At 46.2% G+C, this 9,119-nt stretch overlaps 1 long non-coding RNA gene across 1 annotated transcript; it reads left to right on the plus strand.

Annotated features, from left to right (window-relative positions):
- The first annotated feature begins 5,092 nt into the window (after nucleotides 1–5,092).
- Nucleotides 5,093–6,359, plus strand: LOC104955743 (uncharacterized). Its single transcript, XR_799477.1, has 3 exons — nucleotides 5,093–5,126; nucleotides 5,272–5,505; nucleotides 5,638–6,359. It is a non-coding gene; the product is annotated as an uncharacterized lncRNA (long non-coding RNA).
- The last annotated feature ends 2,760 nt before the right edge of the window (nucleotides 6,360–9,119 follow it).

A 9,119-nucleotide genomic window follows, 5' to 3' on the forward strand; every position in this document is an offset into this window, starting at 1 on the left:
TTATTGGCGGCGGATTGTGGATTTCCCTGCCTAAGGTCTTGCAGGGTTTTTTTCGTTTCAGGGTCCGTCCCACCCACTTCCCCCAGACCTCCTTGCCCACCTCCCGTCTGCCGGGCCCGTTCCGTCTCTGCGTTTTTTTCCACCCCCTTGAGCCCGCCTGGCTGGGCGCCGTTCCGGTCTCAAAGTTTTCCCCTTCGAGCCCGGCCTTTCCGGGCCCCCCGTTCCGTCTCAAGCTCCTCCCCCCACTTCTGCGTGTCGCCCGGCTTGGAGTCCCCCTCGCGCCCGGGGCTCCCCGTTTCTTGGCCTGTCGAGGGCCTCCGGGCCCGTGCTCGGCGCCACAGCCGTCTAGCGGGGTGCCTTTCTCCTTGTCGGTCCCCCGGCCTGTCTTGCGGGGCCGTCCTCTCGGTCAGCCTGCCTTGAAGGTTTGCGCCGTGCCCTCGTACCCCAACCGTCCTGGGGCGCCTCTTCTCATCAGCGCCCTGCGGGAGGTTGCTCGTGTCCTGGACCCCAACGTCCTGGGGGCCGGTCTTTTCTCGGTCAGACGCCCTGGAGCGTTACTGTGAACTCACCCAACCAAGCGGTTGTCTTTGTGCCCCTCGACCGGCAGCCTGTTCTCGTCGTGTTGTCCTGTGCCCCTTCGACTGCAGCTGCCTGTCGGTTGTCCTGTGCTCCGCACGACCTTCAGCCGGCCATACCGGCTGTCTTGTGTCCCTTGACCGCGGCTGCTCGTCAGGTGGTCCCTTGTGACCTCGACCGTAGCCGCGCCTGTCGGGTGGCCTCCCTGCTCCCACGGCCTCACGGCATGCGGGCTGTACCTGAGCCCCTCTGACCGCAGCCTCGGCCTGTCTGGGTCAGGATATCGCCGTTTCGACCTCAGCCTCTGCGTACCAAAGACCCCCGGCCAACGTCATTGGCCTTGGTACCGACGACCCCCCGGGACAAGACCTCCGGCGCTGGTTACCGACCCGACCCCCGCGGCCTTGAGCCGGCCCTGGTACCGACAGGTTCCAAAGGCCAAGACCTCCGGGGCCTTTGTACCGACATTCCAGGCCAAGACCGCTCCGGCCGTTCGTACCGACACACTGGCCGAAGACCTCGACGCCGTTCGTACCGACATTGCCAGCGGCCAAGACCTCGGTCTTTCGTGACCGCACATTCCAAGCGCCAGACCTCGGCCTTTGTACCCGACACACCCGCGCCGTGAGCTGGGCGCCTGTTTGTTACCGCATCCCCAACGCCGGACGCGATCCGGACCGGAAGCGCTGAGGAAGGAGGAAGGCGTCGCGGCCGGACTTTATGAACGGCACCTCGGAGGTATTCGGGTCTGCTCAAAGGTAGTAGTGCTGAGGACTGTCCTTCAGTCCTTGGACCCCTTCCTTCGGTCCCCCAACTGAGGCCTGCTTGTGTGCTTCTGTGCGGCGAAGCAACAGTCACGTCGTCCGACCTTTAGTGGTGTGAGCTCTCTTTCAAGTTTAGGTACGGTCCATTCCTTAAAGTGGTCAGACCGAAGCAGGTATGTCGGGTTGGCCAGCTTTAAGATGGTCTCGGCGCCGGAGGCAAGACAGCTTGTGAGCTCGCGAGGGAAGGTGGTTAGTTGCCGGTGTTCGGTCTAATTTTCCATTTCTACCGACCGTTAAGGATTGGAGTTTGCCTAGTAGACCGACCCAGGTAGAAACCAGAGGAAGGCATGACGAGTCGCCAAACACTTTGTTTTCCTGCGGGTTTACGTCTATATTTGAGCTTTGAAGGAATAAAGTTCCGATGCTATATATGTATCACACTGTTACTGTTTGTCTTGTGAGGTGACGTCTTGATCAGTACCTTTTCTGCTTGGGTGTTCTGTCTCGTCTTTTGGGGTCTTGAATTTATTTGTGTTTCTGATTTAGTGGGTTGTTCTGTCGTCCACTCCTCCCTCCTCTTTTGTGTCCGGCGTCCACTTGTATTAGTCTTGTCTAATCTGTGGGTCCCTTTGATTTACTGTTCTCCTTTTTTGGTGTCCCCTTTCCTGGTTCTGGGTTATTGATTCCTTTTTGTACTGGTACTTTTGTGCGTTTTTTGTGGGTTTCGGATGTTTATGATTATTTACACTGCATTGTACTCTTAGCACTGTTTATTCAAAGTAGTATCGTGTCGCAGATGTCTCAAGAATTTTCTTACCGTCATTTTTCCTACTTAACCCCGAGAGATTAGACCGAAGCCTAGTCTCGTACGACACCGGTGTATTTGTTACGTAAGTGTGCATTTCCTAGCCATGTTGTGCTCTCGGAGACAGGACGTTGGAAATTCTCGGCGGCAGGTCGTCGTCTCTTGCTTTGCCCAACATAGGCGATGTAAAGAGTAGCATATCTTGATCGCCAAAAGTTTCACACTCCGCGCGGAGCGGAGCCCCTCGGCGGTCTCTCGAAGTCTCCTCCACGTTCACACTCTTTTTTATTGCTCTTTGTCACTTTAGATCCCCGATCAAGTGATTCGATTGAAATATTGCTCGCGTTGTACCTAGGTAAAATCACCTCTCAATGGATTTCACTCTCTCCTCTGTCGCACGACCGTCTTTTGCGCGGTCGAAACAAAACTTTATTTTCAAAAGCTCGAGTAGGTTGTCTCCTGTAAATACTCTCTTTTAGGGATTACAGCGCTCACGTTCACTTCTACCGTCCGTGTTCTGCGCTCGGAACATTGCGGGACGGGGGGCGCGCGACCGGCGCTCGCTCCTTTACACTAACCCGGCCGCTAAAGTACAACTTGCCCTGCCGCGTAAGCCTGCGGGTTCATGACTTCCTTAATCATAAACCCGCCAGATGTTAACTGTCTCTTTCTCGGAAGTTCAAAACCGACAATCGAGATACCGTATTAATTGCGTAAGGTATAATACGAATATTAGAAATTATATGTAGAAACACTCACCCAAACGACATATGTATATACCAATTGAAAGACACGATGATCACAAAGACAATATAGATACTAACGTAGAATATGAACATACAGAAGGAGATAGACATAACATACAGCATACACAAAGATATGATATTAGACATAACTACTACGATAGCCAACACATTTAAATAGAAACAACCCCTCCAGAACGAGGACGGTTTATATAATATGACAAAAAAATAACAGGACTTTCAGTTTATTCAAAAACCACAACACATATTATGACCGTGACGGTCGGATTTTACATTATACATTACGGTGAAACAAATATGATACCGATACATCACATCACCGTAAAGCCGATAGACCAATTATATAAATAGACGAGTAATTCTTAGTATACGTATTGTATATAATATATTAATTACAATAATCCGTTATTAAATATAACACCATCACAGACCCCCGCGGCCGACAAAAGAATAAGAGACTCCAACCACTTCCGAGAATAGAGAGGAGAGAGATAGATAGAGAGAATATTAGAGAGAGAGACACACATAAACTAATATATTATCTTTCTGTATATCTAAGTAGGTGTGCTCCCCCCTCGCGCGCCCTTTTTGCACCTATTTGCTATTGCCGAGGGTTCCACCCATCGGTAGACCCGCCTGCTTTGCGAACCGCCGAGCACACATGCGTCCAATCCGATACGCTAGTAAAGGACCATTGATACTGCCGGTATGCGGGGCGCGGAGAGCGTATGAGAGGACCGAGTGGGGGGGGTTCGCAGTGGGGAGCAGGGTAACGACTACTACATAAGCGCGGTTGGTTTCGTTACCCCACGTAGTTGTCCCCAAGCGCAACACCGAGGTCTGCCGATGCAGGCGTGTGGTACTATGTCTAAAATGCACGTTGTAGGATTCGTCGAGGAGATCGGTCTTGCGTACGTCCGGTGTTCATCCGCCTACCTCTTGCGGGTAATGTACTTGATCGTACAACGATTTACGGTCGGCGCCTCTTTAATCGCCCGGTCTTCCCCTTTGGTTCCGTTGGTACCGTTGGTACGACGTCCCCCCCGAATAAGCCGACGAAACCACATAAAACACCGCCTTTCATCGTCGCGGTTGAATGTCCGGGCCGTATTACATGCCCCCCGGATCTCCGCCGCGCAGCCCCGTCGCCCTGCCTCCGCCCAGAGGACACCTAGCCTGTGGCCAAAGAACCTTCGACCCCTCGCCTCCATCGCACCCAAAAACTGTAGTTAAGTAAAACAAAGCAGAGGCACATCTGCGCCCGGAATTTTGTTTATGTAGAGTCGACCGTCCTTGATTCCCGACTGACTACAAAAATTAATTCTTCAGAAACTTGTATGCGTCGCCGTTCTGGTAAAAAGCTCCCGTACAAATGATTGCGTATGTTGAGTGACGGAAACCACATAACAAAAATGGTGTGGACACCTTATACATACCGGGGTTAAAATTCTAAAATTTATCGGTTACAGTCCTTCGTTGGAAGTAACATGAGTTTCAGTTTCTCATCTTCGACATCCTTATGAGACAATGTTCATAGTTCAGACCGTAAGTTTTATAATGAGTTTTTTATTTTCATGTTTTTCGTAGTTACGTCAGTTTTATAATCCGGGCTTTTCATGCACGTAACAACCGTCTAACCAGGTAAGTCTTTTATGATACTATCAAACTACAACATATCTACTAACCTTAGTACTTTCACAAGAGTTTCCGACCATTTCCCACGTCGATGCAAAGCTTACTGAAAGCATATGACGTCCCCGCGCGCATCCTTACGACTTAAATGGAGGTCCCACCTGGATTTTCAGACGTAAATGTGAAACTAATCATAAGTGTAGTAACGTACGCGGTCTGTAGACGATTTTTCGATAGAATGTATCGGAACATCAATTGAAATGTCTACACCTACTTACTACATTCTATATTTTAGTTCGATTCTCATGTTATGTCACGTTTATAGTTTTGTAGGTTTGGGTGTTTTTGCTGTTTTCCATGTCATGTTTTCCTTTGGGTTATTGTCTGGTCCTTTTCCCTGTGTTTTTCCTCTTGTCATTAGTTTCCCTGGTGTGTCTAATTGTCTGATTATGTTCACCTGGGCCCCTGTGTTTTCTCCTCCCTCCTCACCTGTGTCTTGTTGTGTGATTGAGTCTTGTGTTTATTTAAGTTCTGGGTTTTCTGTCTGTCTTGGTCGGTTCGTCTTGTTCCATGACTAGTTCTGCGGTGAGTGTTCTGTTTTGTCATTGTGTGTGTATAGATATATATATATATATATATGCCTTGAAATAAAGGAATTTTCAGTTTATATCTGCATTTGGGTCCTGCTTGTTTCACAAACCGTGACAACTTATGTGTGTTATCTTTGCAGTCATCCACATCGGACAGCGCCCAGCCACCGGCTCTCTGGCACTTCACAGGAAACTTTGAATACCCTGGGTATTTCCTGTGTGCCTCTGCGCCTAATGTCCCTTAACGGCAACATGTCATGAATTAACTGGATATACCATGAGGGCCGGGAATGTCTACATCCATTCTTTACTCCATTTGAGTAGGATATTTCATTTTGGACCAATAGGTGGCCAAAAAAATGCACAGTATACTGGTACACCTTTATTGTGTCCTTATTAAACATTATACTATTTTTTGAAGCAATATGTACAGTTTTTTTTGTATTAACTATGCCAAGAAGTTGACTAGATTTTCCTCTTGCTTTGTGTGTCTGTTTGTCTGTTAGCAGGAGTGAGGAAAAACTGCTGGCCCGACTTCAGGACATTCAGTTGAACGATGGAACGAGGATGAATACATTAAATTATGGATCTTAATCATTGGGGGTTAACACGATTATGTTTCACTTTCGTTTATATTGCGAGATATGGAATTTGTGCTGCATATAATGTTGGAAATATCAGAAAAATTATTTAGGGGCTACTTTTTTTGCTGATACAGGCAGGTTCTTGTGTATGTAATTTAACATTTTAACCCACACTTACATTGTATGGAATTTGAAATGTCCTTCCGAGGGGTCCCTGCTCTTGTAACGGCAGAAGGAAATGGGAAAGTAGACATGTTGACTAAGTAATCCCTATAAGAACTTTATCGGACATACGGATACCAAACAGAGGATACAACTATCATACATAACTATAAACGCCTTATTGAGCGGAAATACTGGAACCTAAGTGACAATTTAGCCCGAGGGAAGAGAACAGGAAGCACAGGGTTAAATCAAACAGGCACCCCACTGGACTATGAACACATTGTAATAAATCACATATTGTCAAACATGTACTAATAGACATTCACAAGTAGGCCCTATGACAAAGAAAGAAGATAGTTATTGCAAGGATTATTTGGTGAAAATCTCAGTATTATGTTGGGGAATTCTCCAGGAAACACATTAGAGAAGGTTCCTATTTCTCCACGTGCTAGTTGCAGTAAGGCACTTGGTAATGCAAACGCTGACTAACCTCAAAAAGGTGTCGGCCAGTTCGAACTTGTCCTTTCTAAAGCATTCATCAAACCTGATTTATAAACTTTTAAAAGGGCTTTGAGTTTATTGAGGCCATAACATTTTCATGTGTGCACAGATTCACTTTTAAACTCATTGAAGCAGCCACAAAGGCACATCTCTATCAGGCACTGCACTTTAACTCCAGAGTAACCGTCTGCACCAACAACCAGCCAACACCTAAAACTGGCATTATCAACAACTACCAGAGGCTGAAGAAATACTCAGATCTTGTACTTGAGTAAAAGTAGAAGTACCAGAGTGTCGGAATACTCTGTTACAGTAAAAGTCCTGCATTCAAAATGTTCCTCAAGTAAAAGTAGAAAAGTATTATCATCAAAATATAGTGAAAGTAGTGACAGTAAAAGTAGTCATTGTGCAGATTGGTCCATTTCAGAATAATATATATGATATGTTTTATAATGATTGATCATGAAAGTGTTCTCAAAGCTGGTAAAGGTGCAGCTAGTTTGAATGACTTTGTATACTGCAGGGTAGCTTGTGGATTTACTCCAGGTGGAACTAAAGTCTGATTTAACACTTGATTATATTTCACATCATTCATCCACATCTGTAAAGTAACTAAAGGTATTAAATACATGTAGTGGAGTAAAAGTACTAAGTAGCAGACAATAGAAATAATAACTTACACTCATCACCAATCATTTCATATTATGATTATTTTATTTCTTGGTTATATTATAATAGGGCAAATATTTTTCCTGCTAACTTGCAACTCGCAACAACGATAGTGATCATTTGAAATGGATTATGAGTAGGAGTCAGTGTTAACCTGATGGAGTCTCTGGGCTGTAGGGGAGGAGCGTGGCGGGCAAAAGTGTTGAGGAGTCCATCTGTCTCTCCTCAGACCTCCCCAGGAGGTCCTCAGTGGAGGCTGACCTCCCAGGAGCCTCGAGCGGAAGCCCAGCCCTCTGCAGAGCCCCCGTTCAGCTGCTGGGACGGGCAGGTGGAGGGGGTGCTCTGAGGCAGACTGCTGCAGGTCTCTGCTGCTGGAGGTCTGTCTCCTGAGCCCACCTGCTTCAGGAGGGGAACACCCCGGAGGACCGTCCTGGAGGAACCCGTGCTGGGAGCTCAGGGAGGGAGTCAGAAGGAGCACTGGGAGAAGAAAACCAATGAACTTTGTCATTTTTTGGTTGTTTTTTTTGTTTTTTTTTGTTTGTCTACCCTCCTGTCCCAAATGTAAACGTCCCTTTGGGTTCAAGAAAAGGCGCTATAGAAATTATAATTTATTATTATTATATATTCAGTTCATTCATTGACATTATATGAATCCGTTTTAAGTCTACCAAGACTAGAAACATTTTTAATTTCTAACTCATAATGTGTGCATATGTCTACATATCTGTATGAAGTATGGTACAGTATGTGTGGTGTATATTTAAGCAATAGCTCACGACAAGGCCGTGGTATAGCTCATTATATCACAGCTAAGGGCGTGGGTTCGGCCAGACCGCGAAGCACACACACACACAACACAACACACACACACACACACAACACATCCCTGGCGACCGGACATCTCCTTCATAATGCGCCTTATCCTCATTTTCCCAACATTCACTGGATTATCCGTAAATCAATACAAACAAAACCAAAACGTTGATTTATCTTTTTCCCGTTTCCGTTTAAAATTCTGAATAACGTCGGTTTTTTGGTTTCCGTTTTTCCGAAAAACACCGGTTCTAAAGTTGTTAATATGTTTTGGATTCATATTGTTCTAGTATTTGTTTTTTTTTTTTCAGGCTGTTACAGTACAATTAAGTCTGTTGCTACCTGCTGGTGAGTAAATATTCAAAATCAGTTCAAATATGACAACCGCCATTTTTTTTAATGTATCTGCCGGTCCTTGGCACAATAAAGGTTGGAAACCACCTGGTTTTTATATTACCCAGTAGATGAGTGCAATGCTGGGCCTTGGAGTGTCACCCTGCCCCCGGGTAAGAAGAGGTTGGAAAATGGAAGGCTCCACCAGGTCCTCTCTAGGAGGGAGGGCGGAGCTAGGAGGAGAAAGCTTCGATCTGCAACAGAGTCCTGGAGGGAGAGCAGGCTGGAGGTTGGGGAGAGACTGCGGGTGTCTTGATTGACAGGAGACGCTGTAGAGATGGAGGGAAAGAGAGGAAGAAGAATAAGAGGAAAAACAATCAAGAACACAAAGGTTGGTCTAATCATTCAATATTTTCTTTCAATCTACCGTTATCCTTAATCCATCCACCACACCTAAATCGCTCAGTTCTACTTCACCTTCCTACCCCAACCCACCCTGTATGGTTGCTGTTTTCAGGCTGTAGATAACACTCCAGGGCCCTCAGTCGCACTCCTCCTGTCCTCCCTTTGTCTCTTTTCACGCTTCTTGTTCCTCTCCATGTAATCAGCCAGAGCGTCGTGCTGGAAGCTGTTGCAAGTCGGGCCTTGAATGTGGCATTCTTGCAGAAGCCCGCCCCGACTCGATTTGCCTCCAGCTCAAAATCCTCCGACGGTCCGCCGACCTTGGTATCTGACGACAGAAGATCAAGCGCATGGTCAGATCCACCATGCGGACACTAAATTATATACGTAATCTGCTTACATATAATGTATATTATATAATGTTATACTGTATTATGATATATATATTATATAAACATATCTATCTATATATATATATATATATATAATAATATATATTTATAACAGCTTTACCCAACAAA

Source organism: Notothenia coriiceps, unplaced genomic scaffold, assembly GCF_000735185.1.
Source record: "Notothenia coriiceps isolate Sejong01 unplaced genomic scaffold, NC01 NC01_scaffold00024772, whole genome shotgun sequence".
Taxonomy (NCBI): domain Eukaryota; kingdom Metazoa; phylum Chordata; class Actinopteri; order Perciformes; family Nototheniidae; genus Notothenia; species Notothenia coriiceps.